At 49.6% G+C, this 22,819-nt stretch overlaps 1 protein-coding gene across 6 annotated transcripts in view; it reads left to right on the top strand.

Annotated features, from left to right (window-relative positions):
• The window catches only part of WSCD2 (WSC domain containing 2), an 81,202-nt gene that overhangs the window by 20,211 nt on the left and 38,172 nt on the right, over window positions 1-22,819 (top strand). Inside the window, exon 1 of one of the 6 annotated variants that reach the window (XM_070400040.1) lies at window positions 13,431-13,558. The exons of 4 other annotated variants lie outside the window; for them this stretch is intronic. The gene's annotated coding sequence lies outside the window, so the exon portion shown is untranslated. Of the gene's footprint in view, window positions 1-13,430; window positions 13,559-13,631; window positions 13,948-22,819 lie in introns of those variants that run through there. One more of the 6 variants, XM_070400039.1, reaches the window with a different exon arrangement.

Raw genomic sequence — 22,819 nt, 5'->3', positions numbered from 1 at the left:
TGTTTCTTTCTGGGATTTTTCATTTAATATTTTTGGGCCTCAGTTGACTACAGATAACTGAAATCGTGGAAAGTAAAACCGTCGATAAGGCAAGAATACCGTTATGCAATCAATGTGCTATGTTATAGAGCAGCAAAAATGTTGCTGGCTGCTGTGATGGCCCCAAGAAACAGTTAATTCCCACTCAGTAGGCAGGGGAAAGGGCAAAGAATAGTTTACTGTATAAAATATTTTGATCCCATGGTTAACTATTTCTGTGCGTGATGCCTCGGGTGTCTGGAAAATGCACTTACCTGGAACTCTTCTTCATTTTTCACAGTGTTGAGTAAGTGGCATCTTTCTGCACCTGAAAGAGTATCTGGCACATGGCAGGCCCTCAAGAAATAAACATTCTTTGCAATCAGACAGTGGGTTCCAATGTTAGCAACTTAACAACAGCCAATGGCTCAGTCTCTGGCCTCAGTGTTCTCATCTGTAAAATGAGGCCAGCTGCACGGGAACTAAAGCTACTACTGAAAACCAAACCTTCTGTCTGTGCCTGGCCTCTGGCTCATGACATTTGCTTCCATAATTCACCTGCAGAAACCAGTCTGGAGAGAACTCTGGGAAGTATCACGTAATTACAACTCAGAGTAACTGTCAGGAAGGAAAGTATCTGACTCTGGAGGAAGGGGAGGCACAAATTAGAGCATTTAAAAGGAAGGCTTTCCAAGAAAGGGAAAAGTGAGCTGGACTCTGAAAGATGATTAGGGTTAACCAGGTGCAGAGGGATGGGAAAACAGAGGAAATAGCACGTGCAAAGGTCCTGGGGTGGGAAGGCGAGTGGCATGAGCCGAGAACATGGACACTAGATCTTTGGAGTGGGGAGGAACTGGTCCACAATGAAAGCGGATAAATCTCAGGGCCTTATGGGCCCCATAAATAGTCTGCTCTTTATCCTCCCAGCAGCAGGAAAAGCTTTATAAAGATTTTAAGTACAGGGAGTGAACTGATTCCATTAAACCCTGGCCAGAGCAACAAGAAGAAATCTCGCCCCCACGTGAGGTGGGAGCCCATTGAAATCCCAACAAAGAGGGAGCTGAGCAGGCAACAGCGATTTCAGGATTTCAGGCTCATTATGCAAAACACACAGCCTTCCAAGGGAGAGGTGAGCTTTCGAAAAGAGAGTCAACAAATTAGTTTTTTAATCTGCTTTAAGTTGCTGAAATGCCCGTCTTCCTTCCATTGTCACCCGATGGCTTGTGGGCTATTTTAACTTTTATTAGAGACATTTTTTTTTTTAATTAAAGGAGTTTTTTTGTAAAACAAATGCCAGCCATGTTTGATAAGATAATAAAAAAAATGGCACTGGGGAAATGCCACAGAAAGCTTTGATTTTTCTCCTTATGGCATCAGAACTGATTTAAATAATAATTATATATTTCATCTCCATGCAGCCTCCTCCACTCTCTTCCTGGTCCCTCCCCTCCCGAGCCGCCCCCCCTCACTCCCCCACCCCCGCCAACACACCACACCACAATATACCAGCGGCTCTGAACATATGCTGTTTCTAAAATCCCCCAACTCTCAGCTGGTAGAGGAAGAGGGACAGGCCTATAAGAGACCAGGATTTCTGACCTACTGGCTTTAGGTAGCACTCAAATCCAAGTGCTACCAATTCACAACTGTTGTGGCCTTGGTAATTTACCTCAGTCTCCTTAGCCTCCAGTTACTCATGTAAAATGGAAATAATGGTAGTGTTTATATTCATCAGGATTCTTTTGGCTCTAGGAGACAGAAAATCCAACTTAAATATATCAATATACTCGTATGGTCAGGCACAAAACGGAATACAGTGGGGCCTTGACTTATGAGTGTCCCGACTGACGAGTTTTTCAAGATATGAGCCGTCTCTCAGCTGATTTTTTGCTTTGAGTTGCGAGCTAAAATTCGGGTTACGAGCCAGCTTCAGATACCCCCACCGCTAGTTGGCGCAGCGAACGTCACAGTGAATGCCACAACATCAGCCCCGCATCACGTGTCTCACTCGTTCACTGTTGATTTGACATACTAGTAATTTGAGTTACGAGCTCCGTCACGGAATGAATTAAACTCGTAAGTCAAGGCCCCACTGTATATTGGCTCATGTAAGTAGCATCCAGCTTCAGGCTTGGCTGGATCCAGGAGCTTGACAGTGTTACAGCTTTCTCTTTCTCTCTTCCTCCTTCCCTCTGAATTTTTTTGCTCTCCTTTTCTTTGTGGCTTCCTTCTGAGATTGGCTCTGGGTCTCTTCTCCTGAGCACAAATGCCCATCAGCAGCTCCATGCCTGCATTGTGCCAGCTGCAAGCTCCGTTCCATCAAGTCCTGGAATTGGGACCCTGGGCTTCCTGGAACCAATCACCGTAGCCAGGGAAATGTTCTATGTTGTTCGGCCAGATTGAGGTCATGGGACCAACCCTGGAGCCTTGTTGGGGGGAGAGGAGGTGAATTGCCCTTCTCTGCTTCCTGAGTCACAAAGACCAGTAGGGGGAGAGGGATGGATTCCCAAAGGAAAATCAGGACCCAGAGAACCGAAGAGGGGGGAAATGAATGCTGGTCAGACTAAAGCAGTAGACCAGCAGGCTCTCTCGTCCTCACCTCAGAGGGTGGTCATGAGGATGAAATGAGCTCAGGCATGCAAGGCCCTTAGCCCCGACCCCAGCATGCCATGTCCTCAGTGAGTGCCACCTGGTATTACTGCTGTGATGATGATTATTGGCGTGGTGATAATATAGGCCAGGCAGGGACTCTGCAAGTATTCAGGACCACGGGAGACATTTACAACCAGAAGACTCAACCTGGACATCGCACTGTTGCCTATGAGCCTTGAACCTGCCCCTTCCCCTCCGGCTTCGGATGCTGAAAGCCACTGTCCCTTAATAAGCCCCACCTCGTGGGTCACTTCACCAGCTAAAAGCTGTGATGGCTCAGAGGATGCAGAGAGGAATGCAAAACCGGACTGGTCCCCTAGAAGGGAGACAGAGCAGAGGGGCAGTAGTGAACCAGAGACCAGGGGCCTTGTTAGGGTCTAGAAGGGGGGATCCTGCTCCAACCCCCAGCCCACTGACACTCTGAGAAAATGCAAGCCCAGGGTGACCATATCTCTTATTTTTTCCCAAGAGAATTGCATTCCAAGTTTTTTGGTCCTTTTTTTATTTTTTATTTTTTTGCAAAGTCCCCTTGATTGTAAATGTTGGCCACCAATTCAAGCAATTTTAAAACTCAGGACAGACCAAGCAAGCCTGTCTGTGGCTCAGTTGGACTTGGACCATGTTGTCAGGGCAGGTCTTGCCAGCATGGGGGACACAGAGCCGGTTCTGTCTGAACAGCAGAGACCTCGTGTTGCGGATGACCTCGGAGACACCCGGGCCATTGTTCTAGAAACTGGAGTCATGTGCTGTGTGCTTTCAGCACCCCCTTGGAGGGCCACGGGCAGACCTTTTAACTCTGAGCCGCACCGTTTTTTAACAGGCTCCGTGGATGGGATTCAGCGAGAACGGCTGCTTCAAAGCAGTTCATTTCGCTGCCTGAGATTATTAATGTTCTCTCTGATTTCCTGCTTCACACTCCTGGTTTCCTGGAATAAAACTTGCTCTGCAAAGGCTGAGAAGGTAATTCAGCCACCATCCCTCCATGTGAGGGTTTGCTCCTGGCTCTCCCACTCGCTGCTGTGTGACTAAGGGCAAGTCACTTTGCCTCTCTGAGCCTCGGTATTCTCATCTGCAACATGGAGTCCTCATTGCTCCTGTCTTATAAGGAGGTATTGGGCACATAGTTTGCACTCAACAAAGCTCCTATAAAACTTCAGCCCCAGCAGCCTGGGGACAGGGAGGTTGATGCTCAGGCTCCTTATAGGTACTGAGCACTCACTTCGTGCCAGGCCCTTTCCAAGCACCGCCCCCTTTTCTACTCAGGTGGGCCCTGAGGGTAGTGGTTTTATGGTCACTGTCTTCTTTTTCTTACAGATGAGGAAATAGACTGAGTAGTGAAGGGATCTGCCAAGGTCATACAGCTAGGACGTGGCAGAGCCAAGGTTTGAACCCCAGCATACCTGACCCCAGAGGTCCTGCCTCTTGTGAAGGGCCCTGTCTTCTAAGGGAATCCGTCGCATCCGCACAAACCCATGGGTGCCCAGGATCCCTTAGCAGTGGAGTCCTAGACCCAGCTCTGCTACTAACTTGCTGTGTCACTCAGGCGGCTCTCTTGACCTCTCTGGGCCTTTTTCCCTCAGCTCCATAAACTCACCTTGCTTCCTTCCACCTCAGGGCCTTTGCACATGCTGTGTATCTGCTCAGAACACTTCCCTCTCCACCTTTACTTGGTAAAGCTCCTTCCAGTCTTGGGTGAAGCATCGCTTCTGAGAATTCCTCTGGAGCTCCCCTGCACCAGGTCAGATCTCCCTGCCATGAACTCTCCAAGCTCCACATCATTCCTTCAGGGGTTGTGATTACAGCGCCGTGGCGATGATTTCGCTCACCTGTGTGTCTTCTACCAGCCTGTCAATTTGAGGGGGCCCGGGGACCATTTAGCTCCCTTCCTGTGCTCATACTCTAAGCCTGCCACATGCATACAGCACAAAGATGTGGTTATTCGCCGAAATTGGAAAGGAGGCTCGAAGAACTTCATACGCTGCTGGCAGGAGTGTGAATTAGTACAGCTGTTTTGGAAAACCACCTGGCCATATTTACTAAAGCAGCACGACACTATTCCACTTTGAGATAGAGACTCAAAGGATATGGAAAGGAGATGTATATGTCATGACAGTGAAAACCTTTGAGGTGGGGCAGCTGAGAACCAGACATCCATCGTGGTATAACAGACAAGGCTGTGCGATTCCATCATGCCGTGGAATAGCACACAGCAGGGAAAATGAACAAGCTACAGCCATGTGCCACAAAAGGATGGCTCGTGCAAAAGCAGATGCCGAGCACAAAAGCCAGACACCAAAGAGCCTATGCTGTATATCATGTCGATTACAAAAAGCTCAAAATAGAAGCCACACTAGAGTGTTTAGGGGTGCGTGCACGCTTAGGTGGGAGCTTGAGGAAGAAAAACAGGGAGGAATGGCCTTGGCGGTCAGGATGGCGGTTACCTCGGCCGGGGAAGGAGCACAGAAGGCGCTCTGGGGAGCTGGCCACGGTCTGTTCCTTGCCCTAGAAGGTGGTTACATGGGCGCATGCTCACTGTGCAGTAATTCATCAAACTGGACATTTTGTTTTACGTTTTCTTTTGTATATGGGTCATGGGCCCCATGAAAGGGTCCCCTGTGTCCCCTCCCAGATACTTACCTTTGTGGGGACCCCACCTGGACCATATCGCTCAGTCTTATGCACAGAGAGCATTCTCGGCCATCCTGTCTTAAGCCAAGTTATTCTCACCTTAAAAGAGTAGGGCTGTGGCCCCTCTTTCCTGTAAGCCCTCCTGAGAGATCCATACGTGCAGGTGCACAGACAACCCTAGCCGCTGTGGCTGGGCACTGCAGCCACCTGGCCAGAGGACACAGTTAGCTTCTCTTTTCAGAATGTGATAAAGATGGAGGCTTGATTGCCCCAGAAGAAAATAAGAAAGAGAAAGAAAAATAAAACCCGAGAAACATTTTCGGGTTTCTAGTTTTGTGCAGGCGACTGAAGCCGGGAGATAAGCTGTCCTGGATGGAGGGTCAGATAACAGGCTGGGCCCCGAGAAGAATGGGGACCTGGGGCTCCAAAGGGGGGCAGCTGGGTGCCAGGCCCAGGGTGGGCTGGCCTCCAGGCCCTAACAATGAGGTCATTGGACTGACGGCCACAGTTGTTCTCCCTGTAGACGAAAGGGTGGGCTGGGGCCCTGTTCTAGAAGCCAGGCCCTAACTGGAGAGGCAAGTGCCATAGTTTTAATAGGCCCTTAGAGCGCGAGTCAGGGTGGTCTGGGGTTGGGGTCTTGCAGGGGCTTCTGGAAGTATAGTTAATGGTTCTGGATTATTAACTCTTTGATGATGAACTTTGTTCATTCATTTAATTTTTAAAACATTTATAGTCCTGGCCGGTGTGGCTCAGTTGGTTGGAGCGCCGTCCTATGCACCAAAGAGTGGCAGGTGTGATTCCTGGTCAGAGCACATGCCCAGCTTGTGAGTTTGATCCCCAGTCAGGATGCATGTGGGAAGCCACCATCCATGTTTCTCTCTCACATTGATGTTTCTTTCTCTCTCTCCTTCCCTTCCTCTCTCTAAAATCAATTTTTTAAAAAATTTTTTAAAAATGCTTCCTTTAAGGCAGGAACTGCCATATTTTCCCGCTACCTTCTTTGTACAGTGGACAAGAAATCAGCTTTTTTAAAGACCTTTTTACCTTTATTTTTTCACAAAATTTTTTTATCTTGGTAAAATACACACAACATAAAAGTTGCCGTCTTAACAGTTTTTAAGTGTATGGTTCAGTAGTATTAAATACACTCATAATTTTCTGCTACCGTGATTGCCATTCATCTCCAGAACTCTTTTTTTAGAGTTTCTTGATCAAAGGTGGGTGCGCTAAGATCATTTGGAACCACCCCCTCAGTTTCCATCGGGGGAAATTGATGCCCAGAGGGAAAGGGACTTGCCAAGGTCCATAGCCAGTTAGAATCAAAGTCAAGATTAGAATCTTGGCCTCATTCTCCCCGATGCCCCCAGCCAAGTGGCCCTCCCAGGCATTTCCCAGAATGCCTTGCCCACAAAGGTACCGCATAAATATTTAGTGACCCCTGGGGACTGGGGACTCCATTGTGGTTCTCCCTGGGACTCATCCAGTTCTCTTTCCAAACTCCGGGAGTATTGGAGATGAAATCCTACTCCACAGCCTAATGGCCAATTAGTTGCTCTCTTTGGTCAGATAACATGTCTCATTTTTTTCTTTTTTTTTTTCTAGAAATTGCGTTGGCCTCCCCAGAGATTCAGCCAGTTCTTTCTAGTGGTTTCTTTCATTCTCTCCACGCCCTCCCCTACCCACCCTAGGGCCAGATGGGAGAGCCACTGTGCGATAAGGGGCTATCGGTCCCCTTCCCCAACGTCACTGCCCTCCTGGAACCGTCTCGAGGCGTCTGAGATGCTTCAGTTACCCTCACAATGAGGGCATTTAGCTGAACTCTCCTCCCCCCGGGATGCTCGGAGGCAGAAACGGGAGGAAGAGCAGAGGGAGAGGGAGAGAGAGAGAGAGAGAGGAAACAGAACCCGGCCAAACCGCCCATTGCGAAGGCGACAGGCGGGGAGAACGAGGCCGGGCCGGGCCAGCTCTGATTTCAGAGATGTTTTAGAAAGTGCCTCTGCGTGGCTTGTTTTCCCCGTTGGCGGTCTGATCAGGGGCAGTGCCCAAGGAAGGATAAAATTAGAGGCCCAACGCGGGCAAACCGAGGCAAGGGTCCAACATGAGAGGGGCAGGGTGGGGGCCAGGAGAACAAGGGCTCTGTGTTCATGGGCACAGGGATGTGAGCCCCGGGCTCCCACCGGCCCCAGCCAGGCATGCGATCAGCAATCCCCAGTGTGGCTGGAGAGACAGGATCAGGGTGGCACCGCTGGCTGCCGTGTAACTGAGCTGTGGGAAGAGCATGTCAGAGTGAGTGCACTGGGGAGGGGAACCAGTGCCCCTCTCAGTGGCTGAGCCTGCTCTCGGGTGAAGACGACGCTCAGGAAGGAGCCAGGCCTGTCCCAGGAGCCCCAGGAGAGGGCATAGGGTTTCCTCCCCTGGAGACAGAGAAGAGCTCAGGGAGGGGGTTGCAAACTCCAGTCCTCAGGAGCCAGGCAGGTGACCGAAGGCAGGTCTGTCACAGACCTAGGCAAGCAGGGAGCCCGTGCCACCTCCAAGGGCTCGGTTCACCAGTGCCGATCGCCGAGCTAGGTCAGAGCCGAGTAGCCTCAGACAAGCAGTTTTCCCTCCGTGCCTCAGTTTCCCCATATTGACAACCGAGTTAGTGCTAGTACTTACCGTGTGGGGTGATGGTGAAGATTCAGTGAGTTAACACAGAGAAGCACTTAGAACAGTGCTGGTCCATTTTATCTTTGACGAGAAGCAGGAACTCTGGGTTTAGCATAAAAAGTTCCACATCATTAACTGTTGGCAATGAATTCAAATAGAAAAATAAGTAACGGCAATCTTTGCTTCGGCTCACTATAGACCACAGCCCAGGAGCCAGGCTGGCAGCCTCTGGCCGAGGGTGCTGGACAGACGCAGGCTGAACAAGTGACTTAACCTGTCTGGGTCGCGTTTGCATCACATGGCATTAGTTGGGAGCCTGGCAGGAAGCGATGACTGACTGACCTTGGGCAGCGGGTGCGAGTTTAATACTGGGGGCCGGGGGGGGGGGGCGCGTGATGTGGGGAAATCGCAAGGGACTGTGAAGCGCTCGAGGTTGCTGATGGAGGGGAGCTGTTAGCGCCCCTAGTCCTGAGAAGGCAAAGGGCAGGAGCAGCAACAGGAACCTGGAGAAAGGAGTGTGCGGAGAGGCCATCTTTAGGAGCCGCGGTCTTTAGTTGAAGGGCCCTGCCAACCCCAGTGGCCCCACAGAGAGAGGTGCTGGGGGAAGGCATGCCCTGACCATTCTCTACCCACCTTCCCATCTCCTGCTGGTGCCTCCTATTGGCGCCTTCTATTGACCAAATTCAAGTGGAAGTCAGAGAACCTGTTGCTGTGGTCCATGCAGACCCCCCCGCCCCCAACAGAGAGCACCAAGGAGAAGGGGATGAGTAGGTGTCAAGGGGCAGGTGGAATACAGGTGATGCTACCACCTGCCTGGATTCTGGCTAAAGGGTGATGCTCAGCACACCGTTGTAGTAATAGGTTGAAGGTATCCTCATTGCTAATGAAGGAGGGAAAGCAGAGGCAGTGCAAGCAAGGGCTCCGTGTGTCCTCAGAGTGCCTTAAACAGCCCCTTAGAGGTGTTGAAGGGTGTATTAGTACCCCATTGCTGCTGTAACAAATGCACACATTTATTCTCTACAGTTCTAAATGTCAGAAGTCCCAAGTGGGTCTCCCTGGGCTAAAATCAAGGTGTCTGCCTAGCTGAGTTCCCTTGTGAGGCCCTATGGGAAAATTGTTTCCTTGCATTTTCCAGCTTTTAGAAGCTGCCCACATTCCTTGGCTCATGGCCCCTTCCATCTTCAAAGCCAGCAAGTCTATCAAGCTCTTCTCTGCTTCTCTGTCACATCTTCTCTCACTCTGCCTTTCCTGCCTTTCTCTTCATAAGGATGCCTGTGATGGCATTGCACCCACTGGGTAATCCAGGACCACCTCCCCATCTCTAAACTGAATCCACCTGCCAAGTCCTTTTGTGTGGAAGCGAACATTCTCACAGGTTCTGAGGATTAAGATGCAGTAGACATCTTTGGGGGGAGGAGCATTATTCTGCTCACCACCAAAGGATTCTTGGAGGCTTCTCAAAGGAAAAATACCCTCCCATTGCCATTCCCAATTACCTGAAATCCCCCCCATTAATGTCTCTTTTTTGGAAAATAACGATGTTTCCAACCTCCCGCATGTCTTCGTCTCCCTTTAAGAATGTTCCCAGGGCTGCCTGTTTGCCTTTTAAGTGGGTCTTACATCAACTCACTGTTTTGCTCAGCTTCACCCTAAGTGATAATACATGTAAAATCAAGGCTCGATGTTCACTTATAATCTTTCTCACAATTCCCATTAAAATAATTACATAACTATTGACATTTTGAGAAAAGCTGATAGCTGAACCTCATAAAAGTGCCTGGTGGAATACTATGACTGTATATACCTCAGGGTGGCGAAGTCTGGATCGCTCTATGAAAAGGCAGTTATGTTGCCTGGATGTCAAATATACCTTGAGTCCCAGCCTGCTGCCTGCAGAATGGTTGCATGAGTCAGGGTGCTCCAGAGACTCAGAACCAATAGAAGACACACACACACACACACACACACACACACACACACATAGAGATGGGGGCGGCGGGGGGGAGAGAGAGAGAGAAGGGAGAAAGAGAGAAATAGAGATATATAATTGGCTCACACCGTTATGTAGTCAGCAAGCTGGAGACCCAGGAGAGCCAATAGTGTAAGTTCTAGTTTGAGCCCAAGTCCAAAAGCAGAAGAAGACTGATGTCCCAGCTTGAAGACATTCGGGCAGAGAGCAGCTTCTCCCTCACTGCACCTGCATGTGCTGTTCAGGCCTCCCAAGGACTGGATGAGGCCCACCCGCCCTGGGGAGGGAAATCCGCTTTCCTCAGTTCACTGATTTCAATGTTCGTTTCATCCAGAAACTCCCTCCCTCACAGGGTAATGTTTGACCAAGCCTCTAGGCACCCGTGGCCTAGCCACGTGGACACGTACAATGTGATGCTGGGGGAAAAGCTCTGAGAGAGGAGGGGAGAGACCTGGGTTTGGGACTGGCTCTGCTCTGTGACATTGGCCAAGTTTCCCTCTCTTTCTGGGCCTCAGTGTCTTCAGTGGAACAATTCCTTGGGTTCTCTGTAGCTCAGACCTGCTGTGGTTCTACTATTGCTCCTAGCATATTGGCAATGAGTCTGGAACACGGGACAGGCAGTTTTGACATGGATGGCTAGAGTATGAGCAAGTTTTGACATGGATGGCTAGAGTATGAGCAGGTTTTGACATGGGTGGCTAGAGTATGAGGTGCTGTTAGAGGCATCAGCGGGGTCCACCCACCCTGGACCAGTGTTACCTGTTCTTGTGGGGCCTCACCATGTGCACACATGGATCGTGGCTCTTGGGGGGAGACAGATTTACTGAGTTTTGTAACCATCACACCAGGCCTAGTATAAGGACTCAGTATATTATCTGGTTGTTGAATGACCAGTTGACTGGCAGAAGATGCACCTGATAGTCCCAAAACATCAATGCTTGCTGAAAGGCCCCTCAAAGGACTGTGACCAGGTAACCTCAGCAACAGCCATTTGGTAGCTCTGAGTCCCAGAAAACTTAGTGGTGAGCATGTGGCACCTGTGAGTCAGACAGATGTGGGTTCAAACCCTAGAGCTACCACTTAGAAGCTGACCAACCTAGGGCAAGTTATTTCACCTATCTGAGCCTCAGTGGTTTCTTCTGTACAATGGGGACAATAATAGAACCAAATTCATAAGTCTGTGCTGAGATTTAAATGAGATCATCTATGCAAAGTGCACAGCCCAGGGGCTGGCAGGAAGTAGTGCTCCATAAATTAACAGCTGCAACTGTTACCATTATCATCTTGCTTCCACGCTGTCTGGGGAAGATGGAGATGATCCAATAGGACCCCATGCCTCTCCCGGGCCATCCAGAGGAAGTAGGTAATTGTTGGAGACACCCCACATCTGAGAAAGCCTATAGGGTTCTTTGAAATATACACTGATTTCCCAGACCAACCCCCCTCCACTGTTCTGCACCAACAAACCTATCTGGTGCAGTTCAAATATTGTTCAGATGTAATATTTTGCAACTGTTTTTTAGATAGTCTGAAATGCTTGCCAAAACTCTAAAAATCCCTCGTGAACAGAAAATAAAATTGTTAATTGGCTTTGCATTGTGCGAATAAATTGTCAGAGGGAGAGAAAATGGAGGCATTCAGTTCGATTCATCTGAAGGAGGAGGAGAAAGAGTGTGCAGAGTGCACACCCGGCTCTATCACTTGTGACCAGGTAACCTCAGCAACAGCCATTTGGTAGCTTTGAGCTGCTGCTTCCTCTGTGCAATGAGTCCCTCACAGGTTAACCCAGCGGGGTAGCTCAGCACCGAGCAAGCCCAACCAATAGCAGCTGTGAAAGCTGTTTGAAACAAAACTTGTGAAGTAGCTGGCACATAGTAGGAGCTTTGTTGATGTTAGTTTCCACATAAGCTGGAAGGGGGATCAGCGAGTGGATTTCTGTTGGATTTGAGAAGAGCCTTTCTATTTTTTTTTTAAATATGTTTTTATTGATTTGAGAGAGAGAGAGAGAGAGAGGAGAGAAACATTGATTGGCTGCACGCCTTCTGCTGTAGGGGATCGAGCCCACAACCCAGGCATGTGCCCTGACCAGGAATTGAACCCGCATCCTCTCGGTGGATGGGACTACACTCAACCAACTGAGCCACACCAGCCAGGGCAAGCAGCACCTTTCTAAGAATGGATTGAAATTCAGCTCTCTCTGTGTATTTTAGGAGCCGCCACCTTTAAGAATCTGGTTTGACAGATTGCTGAGTTCCGTTGAGGCGGACAGGTGTGGGTGGTGGGTATCAAGGAATCTTATTTAAGCCCACAAATTCAGGTGGACCCCAAATAGCAAGTTTATTACATATCTTAAAATGAATTCACATTAGACTTGGAGTCTCTACTGGGTGGCCAGAAACTTAGAATGTGTCATTACTGGGCTCCCTCCTGCCAGGATAGATGGATATCCCCCGAAACTGACCCTGTCTGCCTGGTCAGCATCAACCTCATGCACTTACCCTGCATGTTTCATTCAAGTCTGGAAACTCTGCTCTTCTGGGCCCCGCTTGGAGCATGGGAAGCTGTGCCCAGGTTGGTATTTCTGCCATCAAGGTGCCAGCCCCTCCCCTCGGGAACTGCCAGGACTTGCAGCCTCTGGCCAGTTCCTTGCCACGGAGAAATGACTTCCTAACCTCCAACTTCCTTCCCCAGACCACTCCGCAGGCTCACGGGTGACTTTTCGGCAGTTTGTGAACGGACAGTTGTAAGATTGAATGAGGCCCCAGATGTTACCCTTTGGCTTGCTGGGCTTGTTTATTTGTTTAATAGACTTTATTGGGGGGTGCATCTTAGGGTTACAGGAAAATGGAGCACGACCTACAGAGAATTGCCACATCCCCTTTCAATCTTGCTCCCCGCCCCCTGCCCCCATTTTCTTCTCTGATGAATGTTTTCTGTTAGCGTGGTTATTCGTTACAACTAATGAGCCAGTAGAGATCATTACAATGACCTAAAGTCCATCGTTTACATTAGAGGTCACAGTGTGCTGTACATTCTTTGGGTTTTGACAAATGTATAATGACAGGATCCGCCATTACTGTTCTCTGTGGGAACAGTGTCGGTGCCCTAAAGATCCCCCGTGTCCTGCCCGGCCTCCCTCCCAACCCCTGGCAACCACCCATCTTTGTCCTGACTCTATACTTTTGTCTTTCCCAGGTTTTTTAATTAATTAATTGATCTTCCAAATTTTCAAAAGTGGAATATTTTCTATAAAAACCTGGCTGTCCACTATCTCTTGAAAAATTGACATATCCCAGGTAACACTGGGCTGGAGCCTAGTCTCAGAGGCTGCCCTCTCAGAGGGGTGGGGCCCCTCCCAGTCCGTCTTCCAGGTCAAGGTACACATGACCTCGTCTCCCTTCCTTGGCTCCCGTAGGCATTTGAGTTTTGGACCCTGCTCTGGCCTCCTGCAAGGACCTGAACAGCCTTTGGCTTGGGGATTGCTTCTAATTCCTACAGATACATCCCTGAGGCCATGGGTCACAACAAGACTAGCCCCCTGCTTGAACTGGGGGGGAGACAAACATCCAAGGAAATCGAACACAAATTAATTCCTCTGAAAATTATCCTGCAACCCATGGGAGGCTCATCTGAGGCTGGAACCAGGTCAGCCAGCAGCCTACATTCGCCAGATTTCTTCCGCGTTTTCTGCACAACCTGAAGCAACCTGTTGTCTGAGGCTGTGGGTCCCGGCCTGGGCTACACACCAAGTCCTTCCGTGGCTGCCACAGCTCTGGGTCAATAATTGATGCTAATGCTGCAATTCACCCGACTGACCTCCTTCCTGGAACGTATCAGGGAACTGGACACCCAGAGATTAAATTGCCCCTGAAGTGGCCGGTAGTGGAGTGGGTGGTGGCAGGTGGACAGGGACACCATGGGAGGCTCAAGGCCCAAGCATCGCCCGTCAAGGCACAGCCAGAAATGAAGATGGCCCTTTAGTTAGGCTGCAGGGTTTTACCTGAGTCTCTAAGTGAAACACTCCCTGGCATGATGTGAGTACGCCCCCATCCTTCCACCTAGCAGGTCCCTGGCTGATGCTTACGCTCAGGGCCCCGGGGACAGGCTGAGGAATGGTCAGGGGAGCACCCGGTGCAGGTCCACTATCTCCCCCTTCTGTGCTGTGTGATCTTGGCAAGTTGCTTTGTCTCTCTGAGTCTCCATTTCACATCTCTGGAGCGGAGACTCAGAGAGACCAAAAATAAAATTTAAAAAGAAGGTGGCAATCAATGTTTTTCTCACAGGTCACAGGGGAATAAATGGGTTGTCGTATCCCAGGAGGTTCCTTTATATCTCCTCTCCCAGTCTGTTGTCCCCCTTCTTTCTCACCATATTTATTCAATCCAACAATATTTGCTGAGCACCTACTATGTGCCGGCCACTGTTCTAGGCATTGGGGACACAGCAGTGAACAAGAAAGTCCCCATCTCTGCTCTTGTCGATTCAGCCATCCCATCAGTTACCTTCTTTGTGTCTTCCATGCCTGCACCCTCACCTCCAACTCCCCGGAGCCAGGCCACCTCTGTCTGTTGCCTAGATTCCTGAAACACCCTCCACACTGCAGCCAGAGCTCTTCCTGAAACACAGATCTGATCGCTAGAGGCCGTCTGTGGCTTCCCATTGCCCCTGGATTGAAATCGAAAACCCACCAGCCTCTTTTTGCCCTTGACACTGACGGAGCCCTTTCCTGTCTCTGAATGTTTGCCCTGGCTGTTCCCTCCACCTGGTTTCCTTTTCCTAATACAACATTGTCTTCTCGGGTGTCTCTCTTGACACCGCATCCTCCAGCCAGCCCTCCTTGGCCCTCTCTGTTTCCCCGTCACACCCTGGTGACGATAGCCAACATACATCCTTCCTGTGTATCGGACTCTCTCCTAAGCCTCTTACTTGTATAAAAGCCTTTTAGTCCTCACAGCAACTCTCTGCCCATTTTACAGATGAGAGAACCAAGGCCCAAAGGGGAACGTAGCTATGCTGGGATTCCACATTACTGCGGTTACCTCTGTCACTCCAGCTTGAGTCCCATGGAGCAGGGACTCCGACTTAACTTGTCTCTCTGCATCTGTAACACACAGGGCCTGGCACGAAGTACGTGCTCAACAAACTGACAAAATGATAAATAACTGCCTTAGAGCTGAAAAAAGACTAAGGATGGTCCTACTCACGTTGCCCGGGGCCATGTGATTGCAGGGGACTCGTATTATTCCTCTTGGACTCGAAGTTGGTTCAGCCGAGGGAGGAATCTGCCTCCTGGCTCCAGAGAGCCCCTGGCGGTCCCTGAAGCATCTCTTGCCAGGGAACGTGGGCGTGGGAGGAAGGTCCTTGCCATCATTTGTTTTTCTCAGTGTTGGCTTTCTCCCAATACAAACTGCCCCGGCAGGCAATGGAACCCAAGGAGTCAATATTATGGGGAGTTTCTGGCTGTGGGGACTCCGGAGGTTCCCCCTACCCCTGCACCGAGACACAGGGAATTTGCTTGCCTGGGTCCCTGCTGGGGACGTAGTGGAGATAATAGACACACAGGTATGGCAATGTGAGAACAAAGGCTCCTTGCAGCCTCATGGTTAATTTAGGGGCTTGGCTGGACAGGGGTGAGGGCTGCTGGGTGTTGGGTGGCCGCTGAGTGTTAGCTTCTCTCAAGACTCAAAGTGAGGGTGAAGCGCTCCCCTTCTGCGATGGACGGGGAAAGGCAGGGCTGTTCTAAAGACCCGCGTTAGAGCCTGAGGTCTGGGGTGGGCAGAGCTTGCTCTAAATCCTTTTCTGGTTACTCTTTAGCTAGATAGGATGGTATGATATGATGTGATATGATATGATGTGATGTGATATGATATGGAGATTATGTGATGTGATATGATGGTATGATATGATATATAATACAATATTCCATACTATGTACTAAACCCAGGAGCTCACAGAAGCAGGGTGCTGGTGACATGATCAAGAACACACACTTACGAGGCAGATCGATGCCTGGATACGAATCCCACCTCTGCCACTGATGAGCTGTGGAGCCCTTAGCTTCACCACATTCTCTCTCTGAGCCTCAATTTTCTCGCCTGTGAAGTGGCAATAATGACAGAAGCCGCCTCACTGGGTCATTGTTGGGAAGACTGAGTGAGGCCCACACAGGGAGGCAGCCGGGTGTGCGATAGAGAATAGAGTTTGGAATTGTGGGGTCTGGTATTCAAATCTCGGCACCAGCACCACACACGTGCCGGGTGTGACTTTGGGTGAGTTTCTTACCTCTGTGAATCTCAGTTTCTTCACCTGTAAAATGAAATGTTGATTCTAATCTACCTTGCAAAGCTGTTAAGAGAAAGTGGCATACAGAATGCATTTAGGGACTATTATGGGTTGAATTATGCCTCCCCCCCTAAAATCCATATGTTGAAGTCCTAACCTCCCCCCAATACCTCAGAATGCGGCCTTATTTGGAACCAGGGTCATTGCAGATGGAATCCATGAGGTCAGAGGTCACGCCGGAGCAGGGCGGGCTACTCCGCCTTCCTCTCCTCTGGCTCCTGGTGGTCTGCGGCAGTTTTCAGCTTCCTGGGCCTGGTGGAAGCATCACCCTGATCTCTGCCTCCATCTCCCCATGGCTTTCTCCCCTTGTCTGTGTCCACATTTCCCCTTTCATAGGACACCGTCATAGGCAGTCCTTCACCTTCTGGTCCAGGAGAGCATCATCGGACCTGGTGGTTTGGGGTGTGGGACAAGGGAAAGGATGGAGAGGAAAGGGGCCCACTCTTCTTTTCACTTGGGCTCCATTCTTTTTATATTGGACCCTCCCATTGGCTGAGTTGATGAGGCAGAAGTTTGGGGTTCCGTTGAGAGTATGGTGGAGATAGCTCCCAAACGTAACTCATCAGCCCAATACCTTCATGATTTTTGTCACATCGGCTCCTTTTTCTTCTTTATTTAAGTTGATTTTGAGAGAGAGAGAGATGGATAGATAGAAAGATAGACAGATGTAGAGAAATTTGTTTTGTTGTCTACTTGTTTATACCTTCATTGGTTGATTCCTGTATGTGCCCTGACTGGGGATCGAACCCACAACCTTGGCGTATTGGGAGCTGCTCTAATCAACTGAGCTACCCAGCCAGGGCCTCATTTGCTTACTTTTCTTTGAATTGACTTTTTTTTCCCTGAGAATGGTTTGTTTGAGAAGCTAATTTACCTGCAAATATGAAATCAATATGACTTTGCCTAAATAGAGGTTAATCACTATAAACACTACAAAAACAGAAGCAGGTGGATCAATTCTAGCCAGTCACTGTTACCAGCCTGGGGCAGTGAGCCCGAAGCCTCTCTCTGCCATGAAGGCAGGTCGGCCAGGAGGTGTTAGAGATCTGTTACACCAAAGTGAGACTTCTTCACTGATGACATCAGAGGGTTGAAAGGAAATGAAAAAGGAATAACTTTCTCACTGTGCATTTGGATGTTACTTCATGCTGGACTCTTCCTCCTGCTAAGACTGGTCCTACTGGTATGGGGGTCAGCTCTCTGAATCCCATATTAGCTCTGTGACATTGGATCAGACTTCCCCTCAACTTCCTCCCTTGTACAATGGGACCATCACAGCACACGCTTTGCAGGCCAGTGAGGTACCCATTGAATGACTCTGGTCTTGGTTACATGATGGGAAGGAATACCCAGGACATTTCTGCACTGCGCTCCTCTAGGGCTGCCCTCCTAACGGAGTCATCTGTTAGCTTTAGCAAAGTTCTCTGCCATTCTGGGGAATGTTTATTGCCCTTGGGATCCTGCTAAGGTTAAGTGGAGAAAATGGTCCTGGCGACATTCACATACTCGGTCATTTGCTTGCAGGCACAGATGTTAAATCCCAGCCACTGGCGGGTAAAGAGGGTCTCCCCAGTGCACCTGCTGTCAGGGACGTGGTGATGTGTTAGGCCTGGTGGTTTCCCAGTCCCAGTCATGTGGGTTCCTAGCCCAGTTCCACTGTCTACTTCCTGTGTCCCTTGGATAGGCTACTTCTCTCTGCGTCTCAGTTTTCCCATCTGTAAATGGGAACAGTCACCCCTACCTCATCGGGTGGTAAGAAGGAATGGGTGAGATCATGCACAGAACACTAGCCAGATATTTGATAGGTATGGACCGTGGTTATAGTTATTCCTTCTTGAGGGAGCCATGGGCTGCATTTAAATTCTCTGCAGAGCTGATTCTGCTTCTTGTAACTCATGATCATCCCGGATCTCTGTTTCAGAAACCCCCCACACCCAAGTTCAATTCCTCTCCAGATTTATGCCTCCCCACAGCCCAGACCATGGGTGTTCCCGAACCTGGATGAGAATCCTGCTACAGCCCTGATGCATGTAAAATGTTTTTATGTTGAAAGTGGCAAAAACACAACTCAAATGGACTTTCTAAAAAGGATATAACTTGTTTTGGTTCCAGGCATCAAAATCCACCAGCATCTTATTTCAGGTGTGGCTTGATCCAGGTTCAAACCAAAACCGTCAGATTTCAGTTTCTCTGCATCTCTGCCTTTCCCCAGTCTGCGGCTGTCCTGACTATATAGCAAGATGTCCCCAGGCACCCATGCTCACTTCTCCTAGATGCCTCATCCATAAGAAACCAGAACCTCTCTCCCTCAGCTTGTCTGTTCTAATAAGATTACCTGCCTGTTTCTGGACCAATCACCATGTGGGAAAGGGAGATGGGCTATGTTGATTGGCTTAGGCCAGTCAGGACCCATTTTTGGAGCTGAATGTGTCAACTTACTCAAACCACACTGGCTGGAGGAGATGTGGGTTTGTCAGGTACTGATGCTGAAGATAGGATGCTGGGGCTGCCATCAACCAGTGTGCTGACACCTTTCTCAAAGAAAGGACAGACTTTCCGAAAGAAACCCAGAGATGCTACAGGATTGAAGGAGCCTCTCTCGCTCTCGCTCTCGCTCTCTCCCACCCCAACTTGTTCCCAGCACCCTGTTGCCTGAAAATAACAAGGCTGGAGTCAGAGTGATGAATGAGGCAAGATTGACTCGGCACTAATTTTGCCTGGAAGCCGTAGCTATTTTGGGCTCCTGCTGAGCCCTGGTTTAGCTTAGCCGGTTAGAGAGTGGGACTCACAGGTCAAGGGTATAAAACAGGAGCAGAAACATGGTCTTGGAGGCAGAAGTCCTGGGTCCTGACCATGCTCTGCTCCTGTCCACCTGGAGCCCTCACAGGGGGCGTAACCTCCCCCAGTGTCCTTTCCTCCTGCCCCACATCCTCCACTAGGCACCCCTTCTCTTGTACAGCTCTCGGGTCGCAGACTGACTTCTCACCCAGGACTGGGTTGGATACCCCTCCATCTTCTTCTATAGTTTTAAGTTCCCCAGTTTAATTCTCCCAGTTTCTCAATGAATGACTTGGGGCAAGTTTATCAACCTCACTGTGTCTCAGTTTTCTCATCTGTCAAGTGGGCATAATGAAAGTGATACCTGTCTCATGGGGTTGTTGCATTGGATAATTGTTGGAAGCATTGAACACAGGGCCGGGCTCAGGGAACGCCAGCTTCAAAGAATGATGACTCTGAAATCCGGGTGGAATATCAAGCTATTGACCTCTCCTCCCTTATGGTGTCAAATATATGGAACTGGGATTTCCTGTCATTCTCTTTTCCACCTCGTTATCTAGAGCTGTGCCTGGTGTATAGCAGATGCTCAAAAGAATATGTGGACTGAATGCCTCAGTTCGGCATGTTCTAGGGAATTCCCCTGGCTCTGTTGAGAGCCCGGAATTGCACAATTAGGTTGTCCACAGGGCTCACCAGAAATGTCAAGTTTGCAAGGCCAGTGTGAACTGGGAGTGGGAGTCTTCCTCTGTTGAGTGGTCTTGAACTGCTTCCCTTCTTTGAAATTCCACTCTCCACGCCACCCACTCCCCATCCACTCCTACCCCAGAGCCTTGATGTTCAGGAAAGCCCGGCTAACATGCTAATAGCTGCATCTAAAGTCATTATCACGAGCGTGTCACTGGTTTTGAAGAGTTCATTAGAAGAGCAGCCTGTAGGGGAGCAGGACTCTGGGCGGGGAGGTTTTGCAGGGTCAGGGATGGAGGAAGGGAGAGTCATCGAGAGGGCACCCCCCTGGGTGAGAGGAGAGGGAGCCAGAGCATGTCTTCGCTTCTGCCCAGAGCTTGACCTGCAGTGACTCTGGATAAACTTGGTTGGCAGTAGGGCTAACAATAAATAAATAAAATGCCCCCAAACAAGGCCCCCTCTGTTTGAGCAGCCCATTAAGGCTTAAGGGAGGTTATTTCACTTGGCAGCTTCCCCCAGGGGTAGCCAAGAAGCTGAAGATGGACACAGTGCTCCCTGGGTCTTCTTGTACTGGGAAGGAGAAAATAGACTTCACAGGACCTGTGGCCGGTGACTTATTTTTTTCTCCCCAAAGACAATGTCGAAGCTGTGTGCTGCCAGTGTTCTCTGGCCAAAGAAAACGTCCTGGATGTAGGGGTGCGTGCGTGTGTGTGTGTATGTGTGCATACGCACACATTCACTCCAAACAAGACTCATCTTGCAGCCTTCCTTACCTTTACTATTTGTGTTATTATTTGGATTGAACACAATTTATGTCTTGGCCTTGTCAAGAAACTTGTTCAAGGTGAGCTTGGCAACTCTGTGCCCAGCCCTGTGCTTTGTGTTCATAAGACACACAGGGAGATCAGATCTCATCAGATCCTCATCAGTTCCTAACCAGAACTCCGACCAGAACTTTGGCTGGAGATCCTGGCTATAGGTCCTGACTAGGCTGCTGATCAACTGAAGGCTGTCTTCGTGTCATTCCTTCTTCGCCGACTCCGTCCACACCTTTGGGGACCCCTGGACCCGCTGGGATTGGACCCCAGCAATATGTAATACTTTAAACAATAAAAGAAATAAAAAAATAAAAATAAAAAGACACACAGGGAGGCAGAAGATGATGACAATGAGAGCTTTGGTGATGATGACAAAAACAAGGACGATGACAGCATTGATGATGATGTCAATGTTGATGATGATGACTTGTGAGGGTGATGATGGTGGTGATGATATAATGATAACGTCAATGATGATGTGAATGTTGATGTGATGACTGTGATGATGATGATGAAGATGAGAGCAAAAAATCTACTGAGCCCACACTATGTGCCCAGTTTTTATTTAATTTACTAATTTATTTAATTCTCACAACCACCCCATGTGAAAAGGGGTATTATGGTTAAATCCATCATTTGCTAGTTATGTGATACTAGGCAAGTTATTGCACCTCTCAGAGCCTCGGCTTACCTACCCATAGAACAGGGATAAAATGGCACTTCCCTGTAACATGCTCAATCGATGGTTGGATCAGTGTGGAAGAGATAAATGTGATTCCTATAGTTCCTCATTTGATCCCTCTGCCGACTCTGTGAAGAAGGAGGTGTTATTATGACCCTGACTTTACAGAACAGTGGGCGTGTTCTCTCCACTAGGAATGACTGCCCTGGCCAGTTGGTCAGTTGGTTGGAGCGTCATCCTGTACATCAAAAGGTTTCGGGTCCGATTCCTGGTCAGGGCACATACCCAGGTTGCTGGTTCCATCCTTATGGGAGGCAACCAATGGGTGTTTTTCTCTCACATCAGTTCGCATGGGCCCTAACCCAGTGATTGGTGCCCTACAAGAAGAGAAAACAGATGCACAGGGACACAGAGAGAGGACACAGGAAGACAGACAGGGAGATTGGAGTGACACCTTTACAAGGCAACACATTTGTCACAACCAGTTGCTGCAGCCACCGGAGCTAGAGCGAGGCTAGAGCAAGGCGGGGAACAGACCCTCCCTCAGAACCTGCAGAAGCAACCAGCCCCACCGACACCTTGATTTTGGATGTTTGGCCTCCAGAACCCTGAGAGGGTGTGTTTCTGTTGTTTTGAACCACCCAGTTCTGGTACTTGGGCAGCTCTTGAAAACAAATACACCAGGCCTCACACGCTTGCAGCCCCTTCGCTGTGAAAGCCCCAGCTTGTCCAGGGAGCTGTGGCGCTGTCCCTCCTCCTGTCTCCAGACAGTCCCACAAGCCCGCAGCCATTGCTGGTCCTTGCGGGGGCCCTATGGGCTCTGGGCGGAGAGAAAGGCCAGCTGAGGTTCAGCTGTGCCATCCTGTCGGTTCCGTGTGTTATGAGTTCTTGCAAATTACTGTTTTCAGTTGAAAAGAGGCTCCAGGAGGGCTCTTCAGCGGCTCAGCAGGAGACGTGGATGCTCTTGGATTAACACAGAGAAGTGGAGCCCTCTACGGCTGATGGCCCGAGGCCCACTTTGTCTTGTCCCTCAGTCAGGCCTGGAGGGACAGCTGTGCCTGTCGGTGGCTCTCACAAGGGCAGGCTCAGCTGCAGGCAGGTCAAAGTCACCTGTGTTCCACGTGTCTGTTGAGAAGGGGCTACTGGGATGCTTAATTAGGCTTTGCAGTTTCTAAGGGGCCAGCAGCCTTCTGACCCCTCCAGCAGAAGGGCCTGAGTGGGTCTCTTACCCAACTTGATGGCCTGTCATTGGTCAACATGCCCAGTGGGCCTTTATTTGGTCCAATCAGAGAGCAGGAGGCCATTGAGGAAGGGCCAGTTCCTGGCTCATTGTGTGTGTGTGTGTGTGTGTGTGTGTGTGTGTAGTGAGGACCCTCTGGGTTTCCAACACCCTTGCCTTGCTGGGTAGTTTCATGTAGTCACCTCTGCCTCTGGTTTCCATCTTACCGGGGGCCATTCTCCTCCAAGCCTAGTGTGTGCCTCCATCCAACCAGCATGAATTGAGTGCTGGCTCTTTCCCAGGCTCCAGTCAGCACTTTATAGCATTGTCTCATTTCATCTTCACAAAAATCCTGTGCTGTATTACGGCCCTTGTCCCCATTT

This window comes from Myotis yumanensis, unplaced genomic scaffold (assembly GCF_028538775.1).
Source record: "Myotis yumanensis isolate MYYU_CA2020_CCGP unplaced genomic scaffold, mMyoYum1.0.hap1 SCAF_19, whole genome shotgun sequence".
In the NCBI taxonomy this organism is placed as follows: domain Eukaryota; kingdom Metazoa; phylum Chordata; class Mammalia; order Chiroptera; family Vespertilionidae; genus Myotis; species Myotis yumanensis.
Note: the sequence above shows the minus strand (reverse complement) of the source record. Positions and strands in the feature narration are given on the sequence as shown.